Below are 7,402 nucleotides of genomic sequence, written 5' to 3' on the forward strand. Positions count from 1 at the left end.
TGGGTACCTGGGACCTCACTGTGTGAAGGTTAACTTGGGTACGACTGTTACTGTTGAGTTGTTCTCACTGACTTAAGCACTGTTCACCTCTGTTTAACACTGGTTCCGTTACTTTCCTAAATGAAATTGTAACTTCTGGCGAGAACTTGTTGATATTCCGGTGGGGAGGAGGGTTCAGGGGAGGGGGTTGGTATGGGCCAACTTAACAGTTGACCTGGCTGCTCCGAGAGGAGCGCCAGGTACGTCTTGACCCTTCGGTGGTCAAGGGGTGTGTGTGTGTGTGTGTGTGTGATGTTTTGAATTATGTGGTGTTCAATATTGCCTTGAGCAGATTTGAAGGATGTTTTTGTTATCATTATTTATTATTAGTAGTAGTAGTAGTTGTATCGTCATATTATTAAGGAGCAACAAGTAATGTTTAAAAATTATTGTTGTATTATTAAAAACTTTCATACAGGAACTGAACATAAAGAGATAACTCCTTGATTATTGTTAATACTTCCGACGAGTGACTAAGTTGGCCAGGTAAATGATGACTGTAAATTAACAGTAAATATATGTGAAGGGGAATATACCTTTAATGAGATTATAAGTAATATATAGACATAAGTAATGTAGTAACTAAGGTTGTCCCTATGGCGCAGTGGAAAGCGCGCTGGACTTCTAATCCAGAGGTCGTGGGTTCGACTCCCACTGGGGATGACTTGAGGTGAGTGGGCGAGTTCCATAATACCTTGTGTTTTTGGTGGCGACCTGTGGTGTAATGGTCAGCATGCTCTCCTCGCAAGCGAACGGATCCGGGCTCAATCTCCGGGCAGGGTGAAACTATGGACAAGTTTCTTTACGCCATTTGCCTCTGTCTACCCAGCAGTAATTGAGGACCTGGATGTTAATCGATTTGCGGATCGTATTCCGGGGTAATGGTTAGCCAGTGTAGTTGACGAGTTGTCCGGTCATCTCGGACTATTCCTTGACACTGGGTCATGCAGCTCGTTAACTCAGGGTGTGGTTGTTGTGTTGGCGACAGCTTCTACACCTTAAACAAATTCACGTCTAGGTGGCCCTTGGGCCGGCCACCCTTTGTTACACGAGGGGCAACCATTATTACTGTGTGTGTAATGTCATTCCATCTTAATTTTGACGTCCATGTTATTGATGTTCAGTCTTCCATAAGCTGCTGTCTCTTGATGCCTTAATTCGCATAATCTAAACTATTGACTCTGTGCACACTCAGACACACACGATCAACTCATTCTCACAGATACACACAGCAGGTTCACGTGTTTGATGTTTGTGTATTAAAACCTTAATAGTCCAGAATCAGTACACGGCAACTCACCACCGTCATGGGTGTTGACTTCCCCGCCTTATTACGTCATCGAGGTGGCGCGGGAGGTTTTGGTGTGTAATGAATGTGTGGCGACGCTTTCCTTCCCTTCCATCACTCATGCCCCTCGTTACGGGATTATCAGTGCTTCGTACATCAATATTTCTCCCCTAACTGGGGTAAGAGAACGCATCCAGTTACTAAAGACTCTGAGAGCACAATGGTCGAAATTTTGTCTGCCATCTTTATTCATTATCCTAAATTAATCAGTTTGATGTTCTCTCATAAAAATTTGGAGTTATACGAGAAAGACTCTGAATGAGACTCCTGGGGGCCGGTTGTCGTGACGGTGCCACGTTTCGGCGAGAAAATATTCGACCGGACAGGCGAGGTGTTCCCGCCCGACCGCTCTTAATTGTGGGTTTTACAGCCCCGTTAGACCGCTGCTGTATGACAGGTAACACAAGTTTTACCTCAGGACCATCAGGCCAGTCACCGGCCATCACTCTCTGGACACGAATTGAACCGAGTCTCAAAGGTGAGTGGACTGAATCTCTCGTAAGTTAAGACGTAAGGTTTGTGTCGGACATTTTCTGTTACCAGGAATATTCTTCACACCGACCTTTGAGAGTCTCGACCCCGGATATTTATAAAGATTAAACTCAACCTTGATATTTTTAACTTCACTGGAATGTTAAGCTTTAAATAACCTTCAACTTGTTCTGTTCAGTTATTTCACATGGGAGGAGGAGGAGGAAAATGATACCAGGTTAAGGTTCCTGTGTAAACATTTACCACCATAACCTGGCCATTTACCCCATAACCTGGCCATTTACCCTATAACCTGGTCATTAGAGAACTTAATAGTATATTAACTGTGTCATTGAAGAAAAATACATTAAGATAAAACCCAAAATTAGATTAAAATATTTCACCTAGATCTATTTTGTTGGCTAGCCTCCCCACCCCACCCCACCCCCCATCCCTTAACTGTGTATAAGATAAGGTTACTGTACATACTCTAGGTAGTCATATTGTATTTCCATCGCCATGTTGCCCCACTGCTGCGTTGTCATAGCTCATGTAGGAGAAAATTGTACCTCTTCTCTTCTCTTCTCTTCTCTTCTCTAGAATCCACAATTTGGAGACCAATCAACGACTAAACTTGAACACTGGTGAAATAAGAAACCATATTGGCTTCTGTACGACGAAAACAACGGAGATATACAGCCAAAATCTCGTCGTAACGGCACTGAATCTTTACCCTCACCACAAATGTTCACGGAAGCCTAAAAAAAAAAAAAATTGTCGTAACGTGACTAAAATGATTACTGTCGGTTGATATTTTTGTGCCCTTTACCGTAACGTTAACACAACTTAGGTATTAAGGTGATATGAGGGAGGGAAAGGAATCCAATCGCATATGGACGTTCGAAGATCCATTTTTGTTTCTTCTTTTGCCGCTAATGTCAAGCCCAGAACCCAAGATTGTTTATTTTTTTTTCTATAAACTTTCCCTCTTTCATAAACTTTCGTTATTTTTACTCACATTTGCGTAATTTTTATGCTTAATATTTCGCTATATGAACGTAAACTTTCGGTATTTTTTACGTAAAGTTTCGTTAGTTTTACGTCAATATTTAATAACGCAAAATATATGGTAACAATTGTCTTTTATATTGAGGGGCCCTCCAGAATCTATATTGAGGGGCCCTCCAGAGTCTATATTGAGGGCCCTCCAGAGTCTATTGACGGGCCCTCCAGAGTATATTGAGGTGCCCTCCAGAGTCTATATTGAGGTGCCCTCCAGAGTCTATATTGAGGGGCCCTCCAGAGTCTATATTGAGGGCCCTCCAGAGTCCATATTGAGGGGCCCTCCAGAGTCTATTGAGAGGCCCTCCAGAGTATATTAGGGCCCTCCAGAGTCCATATTGAGGCCCTCAGAGTCTATTGAAGGCCCTCCAGAGTATATTAAGGGCCTCAGAGTCATATTGAGGCCTCAAGTCATTGACGGGCCTCCAGAGTATATTGAGTGCCCTCCGTATATGAGTGCCCTCCAGAGTCTATATTGGTGCCCTCCAGAGTCTATATTGAGAGGCCCTCCAGAGTCTATATTGAGGCCCTCAGAGTCCATATTGAGGGCCTCCAGAGTCTATATTGAGAGGCCCTCCAGGTCTATATTGAAGGCCCTCCAGAGTCTATATTGAGGGCCTCCAGAGTCCATATTGAGGCCCTCCAGAGTCTATATTGAGCCCTCAGAGTCTATTGAGGCCCTCCAGAATCTATATTGAGCCTCCAGAGTCTATATTGAGGCCTCAGAGTCTATATTGAGGGCCCTCAGGTGTATTGAGGCCTCCAGAGTCATATTGAGGCCCTCCAGAGTCTATTGAGGCCCTCCAGAGTATAATAGGGCCCTCCAGAGTCCATATTGAGGGCCCTCCAGAGTCTATTGAGAGGCCCTCCAGAGTATATTAAGGGCCCTCCAGAGTCCATATTGAGGGGCCCTCCAGAGCCTCCAATATTGAGGTGCCTCCAGAGTCTATTGAGGTGCCTCCAGAGTCTATGAAGGCCCTCCAGAGTCTATATTGAGGGCCCTCCAGAGTCCAAGTGAGGGGCCCTCCAGAGTCTATATTGAGGCCCTCCAGAGTCTATATTGAAAGGCCCTCCAGAGTCTATGAAGGGCCCTCAGAGTCCATATTGAGGGCCTCCAGAGTCTGTATTGAGAGGCCCTCCAGAGTCTATATTGAGGGCCCCCCAGAGTCTATATTGAGGTGCCCTCAGAGTCTATATTGAGGGCCCCAGGTCTGAGGCCCTCCAGAGACTATATTGAGAGGCCCTCCAGAGACTATATTGAAAGCCCTCCAGAGTCTATATTGAGAGGCCCTCCAGAGTCTATATTGAGGGCCCTCCAGAGTCTTTGAGGTGCCCTCCAGAGTCTATATTGAGGGCCCTCCAGAGTCTATCTGAGGGCCCTCCAGAGTCTATATTGAGGCCTCAGAGTCCAATTGAGGGCCTCCAGAGTTTATATTGGCCCTCCAGAGTCTATATTGAGGGCCTCCAGAGTCTATATTGAGGGCCTCCAGAGTCTGTGGGCCCTCCAGAGTCCATTGAGGGCCTCCAGAGTCTATTGAGGGCCCTCCAGAGTCTATATTGAGGCCCTCCAGAGTCTATATTGAGAGGCCCTCCAGAGTCTATATTGAGAGGCCTCCAGAGTCCATGAGAGGCCTCCAGAGTCCATGAGGGCCTCCAGAGTCTATATTGAGGGCCCCAGAGTCTATATTGAGAGGCCTCCAGAGTCTATATTGAGGGCCTCCAGAGTCTATATTGAGGCCCTCCAGAGTCTATATTGAGGCCCTCCAGAGTCTATATTGAGGCCCTCCAAGTCTATATAGAGGCCCTCCAGAGTCTATATTGAGGGCCCTCCAGAGTCATATTGAGAGGCCTCCAGAGTCTATATTGAGGCCTCCAGAGTCTATGAAGGCCCTCCAGAGTCTATATTGAGAGGCCCTCCAGAGTCCATATTGAGGGCCCTCCAGAGTCCTTTGAGGGCCTCCAGAGTCTATATTGAGAGGCCCTCCAGAGTCTATGAGGCCCTCCAGAGTCCATATTGAGGGCCCTCCAGAGTCTATTAGAGGCCCTCCAGAGTCTATATTGAGAGGCCCTCCAGAGTCTATATTGAGGGCCCTCCAGAGTCTATATTGAGAGGCCCTCCAGAGTCTATATTGAAAGGCCCTCCAGAGTCTATATTGAGAGGCCCTCCAGAGTCTTCTAAAGCACTCAGGGTCCCTCGCTCCTCATACTCAGGGTCCCTCCAGGGTCCCGGGGTCACGTGCGTCTCCCATTATACCTGGTGGATTATGAGCGAGTCGTGTAAGCCGTCGATTAGGTCGTCGATTGGGCATGACGGATTGGGTAGGGTGGTGGGGTTGTTGTGGCGGTGATGATGGCGCCCCCTGTGGTGGTGATGGATGGTGGGGGAGGAGGTCTTCTCTTCCCCTTCTCTTCTCTCTTCCCCTTCTCTCTTCCTTCACTCATACCCTTTCTACCTCTCTCTCTCTCTCTCTCTCTCTCTCTCTCTCTCTCTGCCACATTTGAGTTTCCAGGTGTAGTGGATTTAGTACACTGCTGGCTGATGACGAGTGAATAGAGTCATGAGGCTACTATGTTTTTCCTCTTTCTGCCGTTATTAGATTATATTATCCTTGTCAGACGTACATGGCTTATGCGTACATGAATATATACGTACACGGGCACCTAATTGAGTATATTTTCGCTGAGGGTAAGATTATTCACCACACACACACACACACACACACACACACACACACACACACACACACACACACCTTATTGCATTCGTCTTTTCCATAAAAACTGTACCTCCAGTATTGATGGACATATCATGCACTTCTTTTCTTCCCCCTCTCCCTTTCTTCCTCCTCTTCCCTTTTTCCCCTTTCTTCCTTTTCTTCCCTTTCTTCTCTCCCTTTCTTCCTTCTCCTCCTTTCTCCTTCTCTCCCTGTCTTCCTTCTCTTCCCTTTCTTTCCTCATCTCCCCTTTCTTCCCCCTCCCTTTTCTTCCCCTCCCATTTCTTCCCTCTTCTTCCTTTCTTCCCTCTCCTTCTTCCTTCTCTCCTTCTCCTTCTCTCCCCTGTTCCTCTCTTCCCTTTCTTCCTCATCTCCCCTTTCTTCCCCCTCTCCTTTTCTTCCCCCCTCTCCCAGTTCTTCCCCTTTCTCTTTCTTCCCATCTCCCTTTCTTTCTCCTCCCCCTTCTTACCCTTCTCCCCCTTTTTATTCTCCTTTTCTCCCTCACCTTTCTTCTCTCCCCTTTCTTCCCTCCCCCCTTTTCCTTTCCTTCCTCCCTCTCCTTTTCTTCCTATCTCCTTTCATCTTCTCTTTCTTCCCCTTTTCCCCCCCTCTCCTCCTTTCCCCTCTCCCCTTTCTTCCCTCCTCTCCTTTCTTCCCTCCTCTCCTTTCTTCCCTCCTCCTCTTTCTTCCCTCCTCCTTTCTTCCCCTCTCCTCTTTCTTCCCTCCTTTCCCCTTTCTTCCCTCTCACTTCTTGCCTCCTCTCCTTTCTTCCCCTCCTCTTCCTCCCTTTCTCCCCTCTCCCCTCCTCTCCTCTTTCTTCCTTCCCCTGCCATATCTCCCCTCTATCCCCCCTCTTCCCCTTCACTTTCGTCTCTGACCTTCTTTCCACCCTCTCTTCCCCTCACTTTGCCTCCCATCCCTCCTCAATTCCCTCTATCAAATATGGTCCTTAAATTACAAACATACATGCTTCTCCCTCTCTCCCCTCCTCTTCCCTTCCTCTTCCCCTCTCCCCTCTCTTCCTTCCCTCTTCCTCTCTCCCCCCTGTCCCTTCCCTCTCCCCTCCTCCCCCTCTTTCTCCCCTCCCTCCTCCTCCCCCCCTCCCTCTTCCTCCATTCCCTCCTTCCTCACGCCTTACACTCCTTCCATACATCCATACTCCCTCTATCCTCACGCACATACACACGAACGACTTTTCTCCCTTTATGCCACACGCACGCCCTTCCTCCCTTCCAGATAGCCCATACATCTTCCCCTCACACACACACACACACACACACACACACACACACACACACACACACACACTATCAGGTCCTGGGATCTCAAACTAATATTTTATTTTTCTTGTAGAAATAGGAGAGCACATGTAATTTCCTTAAGATAATGTCTAAGTGAAAATTCGATGATATTGGTTGCCATATTGGTTGCCATCGTCGTCATATTGGTTGCCATCGTCGTCATATTGGTTGCCATCGTCGTCATATTGGTTGCCATCGTCGTCATATTGGTTGCCATCATCGTCATATTGGTTGCCATCATTGTCATATTGGTTGCCATCGTCGTCATATTGGTTGCCATCATCGTCATATTGGTTGCCATCGTCGTCATATTGGTTGCCATCATTGACATATTGGTTGCCATCATTGACATATTGGTTGCCATCACTTACCTCGCATCTTAAAACACAGTAGACGGTTTATCTTTTAAGGAGAATTTAAGACATGAATACTGGCCAAGTTAAGCTGCCTTTAAGGTGGAAATTGAA

The 7,402-nt window shown here is 47.0% G+C and overlaps 1 non-coding gene across 1 annotated transcript; it reads left to right on the top strand.

Moving 5' to 3' along the window:
• The first annotated feature begins 629 nt into the window (after nt 1-629).
• Trnar-ucu lies at nt 630-702 on the top strand. Its single transcript has one exon. It is a non-coding gene; the product is annotated as a tRNA-Arg (tRNA).
• Nucleotides 703-7,402: the final 6,700 nt, after the last annotated feature.

The sequence above is a fragment of the Homarus americanus genome, unplaced genomic scaffold (genome assembly GCF_018991925.1).
Source record: "Homarus americanus isolate GMGI-L3 unplaced genomic scaffold, GMGI_Hamer_2.0 scaffold25827, whole genome shotgun sequence".
NCBI lineage: Eukaryota > Metazoa > Arthropoda > Malacostraca > Decapoda > Nephropidae > Homarus > Homarus americanus.